The sequence below is a fragment of the Hylobates moloch genome, unplaced genomic scaffold, assembly GCF_009828535.3.
Source record: "Hylobates moloch isolate HMO894 unplaced genomic scaffold, HMol_V3 SCAFFOLD_14, whole genome shotgun sequence".
Classification (NCBI taxonomy): domain Eukaryota; kingdom Metazoa; phylum Chordata; class Mammalia; order Primates; family Hylobatidae; genus Hylobates; species Hylobates moloch.
The window spans coordinates 89358873-89366547 of record NW_026652289.1 but is presented as its reverse complement, the minus strand read 5'-3'; the positions used below and the strand labels follow the sequence as shown (position 1 = coordinate 89366547).

Below are 7675 nucleotides of genomic sequence, written 5' to 3'. Positions count from 1 at the left end.
GCCCTGTCACCAGGCTGGAGTGCAGTGGCGCGATCGCGGCTCACTGCAACCTCTGCCTCCACCTCCCAGGTTCAAGCGATTCTCCTGCCTCAGCCTCGCAAGTAGCTGGGACTACAGGCGCTCGCCACCACACCCAGGTAATTTTTTTTTTGTAGTAGTAGAGACGGGGGTTTCACCATGTTGGCCAGGATGGTCTCGATCTTCTGACATCATGATCCGCCCGCCTCGGCCTCCCGAAGTGCTGGGATTACAGGCGTGAGCCACCGCGCCTGGCCGCGATAATTTCTTAATAGTAAAGAGGTCAGGGATGTGCTCAGAGCAGGGGGCCTGAGGAATGGCTCCTCTGTTTACAACACACCCAACAGGAACCTGGGATCATTGTGACGAGAGGTACCAGAACTTGTAGGCTTCCTATGAACAAACTCTACATGTGAAGGGAAAGAATAATAATAAAATAATAATAATAACGTCAATTCATTAGACAATGCGACAGTTTTAAATTGTATACATCTAACATCAGAGCTCCAAAATACATGGAAGCAAAAACTGACAAAGTTGAGAGATAGACAAAACCACCACAATTAGATTTTTCGACGTCTCAATCATCGATAGATCAGGTAGAAAGAAAATCAGTAAGGATTTAGAAAACTTGAATAACACTGTAAAACATCTTGACCTAATTGACATTTATAGACATTTCATCCAACAACAGCAGAATACATATGTTTTTCAAGTCCCCTCAGAACATTTACCAAGATAACCTGTATTCCGAGTCATAAAACAAGTCTGGATAAAAGATTGAGATTATACAATGTTCTCTAATAGCAACAGAATTAATTTAGAAATCAAGAACAGAAAGATATCTGGAAATTATCTAAAAACGCCATTTATAGTAGCATAAAAATATTGAACACTTAGGGATAAATTTGGAAAAAGATGTCAAATTAAAGAAGATCCAAGTAAATAGAAAGATGTGCCATTTGCATGGATTGCCAGACTCAGTATTGTTGCATGTCAATTCCTCCACACGTTGGTTTAGTCATGCAATGCCATTCCAATCAAAATCTCAGCAAGTTTTCTCGTAAAAATTGACAAGCTGATTCTAAAAGGTATGTGGAGATTTTTTAAAAGGCCAAATAATTTTTTAAATAAAAAATAAAGTTGGAGAGATATTACTACCTAATTTGATTACCAATATAAATCTACAGAAACTAAGACAATGTTGTTTTGGCATAAAAATAAACATTTAGATCAATGGAACAAAAAGAGAGTCCAGAAATAGACTCACACATACATAGTCAATTGATTTTTTTTATTTTTTATTTTTATTTTTTTAAGATGGAGTCTCACTCTGTCACCCAGGCCAGAGTACAGTGGGGTGATCTCGGCTCACTGCAAACTCCACCTCCCCAGCTCAAGCGATCCTCCCACCTCAGCCTCCCGAGTAGCTGGGACGCAGGTACCCACCACCATGCCCTGCTAATTTTTTGTATTTTTGGTACAGACAGGGTTTCACCATGTTGCCCAGGCTGGTCTCAAACTCCAGAGCTCAAACGATCCTTTCACGTCGGCCTCTTTTCACCTCGGCCTCTTTTTGCCTCGGCCTCCCAAAGTGCTGAGATTACAGGTGTGAGCCACCGCACCCAGCCATCAATTGATATTTGACAAAGGTCCCAAGACAATAAAATGGAGAATGAATAATCTTTTCAACAAAGAGTGCTTGAACAATTGAATAGCAGTGTATTTTTTAAAAGCTAAAAGAAAAAAACTTACCTCTTAACTTACAGAATATACAAAAATTAACTCAAAATGGACCATAGGAGGTTTGGGCATGGTGGCTCACGCCTGTAATCCCAGCACTTTGGGAGGCCGAGGCGGGTGGATCACCTGAGGTCGAGAGTTCGAGATCAGCCTGACCAACATGGAGAAACGCCTTCTCTACTAAAAATACAAAATTAGCTAGGCGTGGTGGCACATGCCTGTAATCCCAGCTACTTGGGAGGCTGAAGCAGGAGAATCGCTTGAACCTGGGAGGTGGAGATTGCAGTGAGCCGAGATCACGCCATTGCACTCCAGCCTGAGCAACAAGAGTGAAACTCCGTCTCAAAAAAAAAAAAAAAAAAAAAGTCATAGGCTTAAATGAAAGTTATCAAACTCAGATATTTGTTGCCAAGAAGCCTCAGCTCTCTCCACAGGGCTGCTTGAGTGTCCTCACATCATGGCATCTGGCTTTAGTGACCCAACAGAGACAGCAAGAAGAAAGGTGCAATGCCTTGTATGACCTCACTTGGAAAGTGACACACTGTCACATCTGCCATATTCTATTTGTTAGAAAGGTCACTAAATCCAAATTTCTCTCTAATGGGGAGAAATTAAGGTCTACATCTTGAAGAAGATACTTGGAAGTGTATCAAGGAATTTGTGGATATATTTTTAAACCACCATCTGGCCACAAATCACTTATTTGCGATTCCCTACACAAAATATATTCACCCCTTTCCTAAGGGCCCCAAAAGTCTCTTCTTATTTTAGTATCAGTTCAAGATCCAGAGACACAGCATATAAATCAGGTCCAGGTGCAGACAATGCTTTTCAGGTGTATGTCCTTAAAGACAGCAGCTCTCAATCTGAACACCTGTGAACTGGAGATAAATTATCTTCCCCAACATACACACCCACACACCACACAATGGTGGGACGGGCATACGATAAACACTGTAAACAGTCCTGTGCAAAAAGGGGAAAAATAGGACTGGTCCATAGTGGTTGTGAGACCCAGCTAGGCAAAGTTTGGAGATTCTTTTATTAGAATTCATTCCTACTCATTCCCATGACTCTTGGCCCCTACCTTGGAGCTCTTGGTTCTGCTAAGTCATCCTTCCTTTTCCATGAGATATAAGTCGTGAAATAAAATGGGGAATGAATAATCTTTTCAACAAAGAGTGCTTGAACAATTGAACAGCAGTGTATTTTTTCAAAGCTAAAAAAACTTATTTCTCAGTCTGATTACAGCAGGTGAAATTTTGGGAATTCAAAAGTCTCTTCATTCATGTACTATCTTTGTCGCTTTCATTCCAAGCTGTTTCTGCCAATATGATTCTTAAATGTTGTGGGTCTTCTGTGAATCTTATTGTGGTTCATTCCGTAAGTCTGAGATCGCAGCCATAAACCTTTTTGCAATAAGCCCTTCTCAATATTGGGTTTCTGCTGAGGTGCAATGCTCTTAAGCTTTTGAAAAGCCCCACTGTTTAATGGAGAGTATCTATAAAGCTTACCCTTAAACTCTTTTTTTTTTTTTTTTTTTTGAGACGGAGTCTCGCTCTGTCGCCCAGGCTGGAGTGCAGTGGCTCAATCTCGGCTCACTGCAAGCTCCGCCTCCCGGGTTCAAGCCATTCTCCTGCCTCAGCCTCTCCGAGTAGCTGGGACTACAGACGCCCGCAACCACGCCCGGCTAATTTTTTGTATTTTTTAGTAGAGACGGGGTTTCACCGTGGTCTCGATCTCCTGACCTCGTGATCCGCCCGCCTCGGCCTCCCAAAGTGCTGGGATTACAAGCGTGAGCCACCGCGCCCGGCCCCCTTAAACTCTTTAAAGGGCCTTTTGTCTTACTGAATGATACTCTGAGGCTCTACCTTGGATCATTATGACAAAGAATTTTACTTTGTCTTTAGACTGTGTTTTCCCAGTAGTGCCCTAGATTTGATCTTTGCTCAGAATTCACTTCTTGGCCAGGCATGGTGGCTCATGTCTATAACCTCAGAGCTTCAGGAAGCCAAGGCAGGGGGATTGCTTCAGCCCAGGAGTTTGAGGGTACAGTGAGCTATGATCATTCCACTACGCTCCAGCCTGGACCTCAGAGCGACACCCTGTCTCTAAAAAAAAACAAAAACAAAACCCCCGAAACCTAATCTATCTCTTACATTTAGCCAGTTAGAGAGGCTGAAAATTTTCAAAACCCTCAAATTCCGGTTCCTTCGTGTCCTTCATGTTTAATAGTTCTTGGCTTATCTCTCTCCTCTTGCATTTTACTATGAACAATAAGAAGAAACCAGGAGATGCTTTCAACAGGTTGCCTGGAAATCTTTTTGCTAGATCATGTGGTTCATTTGGTACATTTTTACTTTCTACATTACCCCAGGTGACAGTGTTGCTAAACTTTTTGCTGCTGTATAATAATGACCCCTTTCCTCCAATTGACAGCAAGATTTTCCTCACTTTCCTCCTTTATGCTCTCACTTACAATCTCCTCAAGGGCTCTGAGGCTTCTTCAAGGTATTCAGACTTTTCACTAACACTTTCCTCCAAGGCTGCCCGATTCCAAAGGCACTTTCACATTTTAGGGTTTTGTTATGGAAGTGCCCTCACTTCTAGGTAACAAAATCTGTGTTAGTTACTTATCACAGTGTAACAAATTACCTGAAAACTTAGCAGCTTTAAAAAACAGACATTGATTATCTCACAATTTTTTTTTTTTTTAGATAGAGTTTTGCTTTGTCACCCAGGCTGGAGTGCAGTGGTGCGATCTCAGCTCACTGCAACCTCCACTTCCCAGTTTCAAGCAATTCTCCTGCCTCAGCCTCCTGAGTAGCTGGGACTACAGGCATGGGCCACAACACCCAGCTAAATTTTTTTGTATTTTTGTAGAGACAGGGTTTCACCATGTTGGCCAGGCTGGTCTTGAACTCCTGACCTGAAGTGATCCACCCACCTTGCCTCAGCCTCCCAAAGTGCTGGGATTACAGTCGTGAGCCACCGCGCCCAGCTGATTATCTCACAATTCTTTTTTTTTTTTTTTTCAAAATGGAGTCTTGCTCTGTTACCCAAGCTGGAGTACAGTGGCGTGATCTTGGCTCACTGCAACCTCCACTTCCTGGGTTCAAGCGATTCTCCTGCCTCAGCCTCCCGAGTAGCTGGGATTACAGGCATACGCCATGACACCTGGCTAATTTTTTTTGTATTTTTAGTAGAGACGGGGTTTCACCATGTTGGTCAGGCTGGTCTCGAACTCCTGATCTCAAGTGATCCGCCCACCTGGGCCTCCCAAAGTGCTGGGATTACAGGCATGAGCTACCAAGCCTGGCCATGATTATCTCACAATGTCTTAACCCAGGAATTTGGAAGTGACTTAGCTGAGTGATTCTTGTTCAGGGTCTCCCGTGAGGTCGTTGTCAAGATGTTGGCTAAGGCCACAGTCACCTGAAGGTTTGATCTGAGGCCAGACGATCTGCTTCAAAGATGGTTTGCTCACATAACTATTGGCCAAATATCCCATTTCCTTGATGACCATTGGCAGGAGTGCTCAGTTTCTCACCACGTGGATCTCAATCCCATGAGGTCACTTGAGTCTCCTTGTGACCTTGCAGCTGGCTTCCTTCAGAGCTAGTGATCCAAGAGAGAACAAAGAAGAATCTACAATGCCATTTATAACCTCCTGTCAGACCTGTCAGATGTGACACACCATAACTTCCAAATTATTCTATTCATTCAAAGAATAACTCATTCAGCCCACCTTCACTTCAGGAAGAGAAATTAAGCTCTACTTCTTTTTTATTTTGAGACTGGAGTCTCGCTTTTGTCACCCAGGCTGGAGAGCAATGGCGTGATCTCAGCTCACTGCAACCTCTGCCTCCTGGGTTCAAGCAATTCTGCCTCAGCCTCCGGAGTAGCTAGGATTACAGGTGCTCACCACCACGCCCAGCTAATTTTTGTATTTTTAGTGGGGACAGAGTTTCACCATGGTGGCCAGGCTTGTCTTGAACTCCTGACCTCTGGTGACCTGCCTGCCTCGGCCTCCCAAAGTGCTGGGATTACAGGTGTGAGCCACCATGCACGGCCTCTACTTCTTTTTAAAAAAAATTTTTTTAGAGATGGGGTCTAGCTATGTTGTCCAGGCTGGAGTGCAGTTGCTATTCACAGGCACGATCATAGTGCACTGTGGCTTCAAACTCCTGGGCTCAGGTGATCCTCCCACTTCAGCCTCCCAAGTGGCTGGACTATAGGCTTGTGTCATCAAGCCTGGCTAAGCTCTACTTCTTAAAGGGAGGAGTATCAAAGAATTTGTGAACATATGAACTTGTGAATTACTGTGAGTTTTCTTGGAGCATTTGGCCAAAGAGAATTAGAGAAAAAAGAAGTTATTTGCAGCTTGGATTATGTGGTTAAAAATAATTTATCTAGACTCAGGACGAGGCCAGTGAACCAGAGTAGTCATGACACAGAAATAGTTTGACTTTTTGAAATTTTTTTATTTTTGAGACAGAGTCTCTCTCTGTTGCCCAGGCTGGAGTGCAATGGTGCAATCTCGGCTCACTGCAACCTCCACCCCCTGGGTTCAAGCGATTCTCCTGCCTCAGCTTCCCTAGTAGCTGGGATTACAGGTGCGCGCCACTACACCTGGCTAATTTTTGTTTTTTTTTTTTTGGAGACGGAGTCTCACTCTGTCGCCAGGCTGGAGCGCAGTGGCACGATCTCAGCTCACTGCAAGTTCCGCCTCCCAGGTTCACACCATTCTACTGCCTCAGTCTCTGGAGCAGCTGGACACAGGTGCCACACCTGACTAATTTTTTTGTATTTTTAGTAGAGACGGGGTTTCACCGCATTAGCCAGGATGATCTCAATCTCCTGACCTTGTGATCCGCCCGCCTCGGCCTCCTAAAGTGCTGGGATTATAGGCCTGAGACACCGCAGCCAGCCTGACTGAAATTTAGAAGAAAGTTTGGAAATAAAAAAAATTCAAGTCAGATTATTGCGATTTTTGTATGTATCTTTCCCTTTTAACTTAAAATTACATTTGAAATTTGCACATTGTACCATCATGTCAAATGTTCAATACCAACAATATCAGTATAACATGGATACGTCTCTTTTCATGCTGTTTTGGCGACCCTGACTCTAGAAAACATTATACACTTGATATTAGATCTTCCTCTTTTGATCTGAGAGACCAAAATAGATGCCCCCTTATCAAGTAAGACAGACCCAAAGGTTAAGGAAAGTAACTTACCTATGGGTCCAAGGTTCAGGCTGGCATAGCAAATTGCTAAATTCCTATGGCTAAGGTCCCTAAAATAGGAGCTATGAACTCTGATTTACAACGCAGACCACAAGTCTGATTGGACAGAGGAGCAGCCTTACAAATATTCTTTCCTCAGAAGCTATTGCAGACCTTAAGCCAGTTTCAGACAGCTTATGGAGGCTGTGCACAAATTGCCTTGGTGTCCTATAGTTCATCTTTTGATGTGGAGCCAATTCTACCTCGTTTTAATGCCAAAACCCTACCCCAAAGTGAACGTGGCAGGTATGTTACATACATGTTTACCCATTGCCCATACACACAGTTCCTCTCATAAATATGTATAGCTTTTCCCCAAGTCTGCTGAATGTGTATGACACAAGCTCTTTGAAGCATAAAACCCAATGTGTCCTTCCCCTCCTTGAAGAAAGAGCAGGCCAGGTGAGGTGGCTCACACCTGTAATCCCAGACCTTTGGGAGGCCGAAGTGGATGGATCCCTTGAGCACAGGAGTTCAAGACCAGACTGGGCAACATGGTGAAACCCTGTCTCTACAAAAAATACAAAAATTAGCTGAGTGTGGTGTTGTGTGCATGTGGTCCCAGCTACTTGGGAAGCTGTGATGGGAGGATGGCTTGAGCCCAGGAATTCAAGGCTGCAGTGA

General features: G+C 43.8%; 1 non-coding gene across 1 annotated transcript; it reads left to right on the top strand.

The window, feature by feature from the left end:
• The first annotated feature begins 304 nt into the window (after positions 1-304).
• Positions 305-432, top strand: LOC116482805 (small nucleolar RNA SNORA11). The gene has a single exon (XR_004252068.1). It is a non-coding gene; the product is annotated as a small nucleolar RNA SNORA11 (small nucleolar RNA).
• The last annotated feature ends 7243 nt before the right edge of the window (positions 433-7675 follow it).